Below are 1,903 nucleotides of genomic sequence, written 5' to 3' on the forward strand. Positions count from 1 at the left end.
TATACTTTTATTAGAAAATAATTAAATTAATAGGGGCGCAAGTCGAGTGTCTAGGAGACACCATCATTAATTTCCCGTTCTTTGAAAGTACACCTACAAAAGGGTGGTGTCATGATCCGAGCCTACACCCTGGATGTGTCCAGCACTCGAGAACCACTGTTGGTCTCCAAGCCTGACTGACTACAAGCGGAAAACTAACTTGAGCATATATAAGCATTAAATTGAAAGAAACGTTTAAAAACAACTTACTAAATCTCAAAATTTTGCTGAATATACTAAGTATGAAACATAAGTTTTAAAGAAAACCTCTAAAAACTGAAAGATTCTCCAAAATTGTCTATCTATGAAACCTCTACTATATATAGACGAGTGTCGGGATAAGACCTATGACTACTCAAAATGTTACTAATACTGACAACTCATAAAACCGGAGTCCTCCGAAAGCAAGGAGGTCTTACTCAAAAGCTGGGAACAGACGAAGTGATCTCAACGGACACTTGTTGAGTATACTAAGAATATGTATCTACATAATTAAAAGATACAGGTCAAATGACATCAGTACATTGAATGTACGAGTATGTAATATAGTTGAATAACAAATATCTTAAAGAAAGGACTGCAATAGATAACAATGTACTCAAGCTGAATGTAAAGAAATAAAAGAGTTAAATCATTTAAAGCTTTGTAAAATACTTTCTCATCTCTGAACTTAACATAATAAGTGATATATAAAAATAAAATTTAACTTTATTTGAGAGATTTTCTAACCGACAACCATCATTATGAGTTACGTGATGATACAATGTCTCGCCCACGTTGCCAGAACTGTCCTATACCTTGTCGGGGTATAGAACACCTTAACTAAGTGGATCCACCAAGTTATGCTTAAAAAACAATAAGGAGTCATCTAAAAAGTATGACCATTTACCCATGTTGGCAGACATGATTTATGAGGATTTTGAGTTGTTTGAACTCATCCCCATATCGGTGCTCAATACTACTCCCAATAATATATACTCATGCTCATATGTTTAAAAACATAACTCTTTTTCTGGTTTGAGATAATTGCTTAAACTACCCTATTAAAAGAGGTAACTGCTCCTAAATAATCTTTTGAACTCATACCTCATTTAGAAATCTCAGTTTCTCTTTTATCAAAGTAAAAGTTGATGCTGTTGGGATACATAGTCCTCTTATACTCTTGCTCAACTCATACTTGAAACCTCTTTTTTAAAAAACATATCAAAATCATATTATAATTTGATCATTGATGACTGCATAAAAATTGATGGTATAACTTGATACCATACTGCTTATACATTGATGACATATTCGATTGTCATACTAATCATGTTTTAGAAACTTTTTTTTTCAAAACTCATCCCACCCCCAACTCACACTAATCGTCAAAATTGGATTCTAAGGCCATCTTCCTGAACTTCTGATAAAAAATGTCCGTTCACGGTTCAAAAACTCCCAAAACACTAAAACTCGCATAAAAACTAAACAAACGATCAGGTGACCGAACTGTCAGTCCCAACAAGTCATAAATAACTTGTGGTCGCTACATAAAACTCTAAACTACGAATAGGAGGCATAAATACAGAAATGACCTGGAGGTCATTACAAAAATAATATGTGAAACATTTATTAATTCTTTCGGAATCACTTGATTAAAATGAACATATAATACACATACAATTAAACAAAAAAGAAACACAATATATTACCCTATTAGTGACTTTTATTTTTATTATACATAAAGAAAAATACAACACAATATATATATATCTTAATAAAACTCATGTTTTTATAATTTTCCAAACATGGCGCAATGTATACTAATTTAATTTTTTTAAAACACAAATGAAAAAATATAATGGAGTGTCATTGCAAGGGCAAT

The sequence above is a fragment of the Solanum stenotomum genome, chromosome 3 (genome assembly GCF_019186545.1).
Source record: "Solanum stenotomum isolate F172 chromosome 3, ASM1918654v1, whole genome shotgun sequence".
Taxonomy (NCBI): domain Eukaryota; kingdom Viridiplantae; phylum Streptophyta; class Magnoliopsida; order Solanales; family Solanaceae; genus Solanum; species Solanum stenotomum.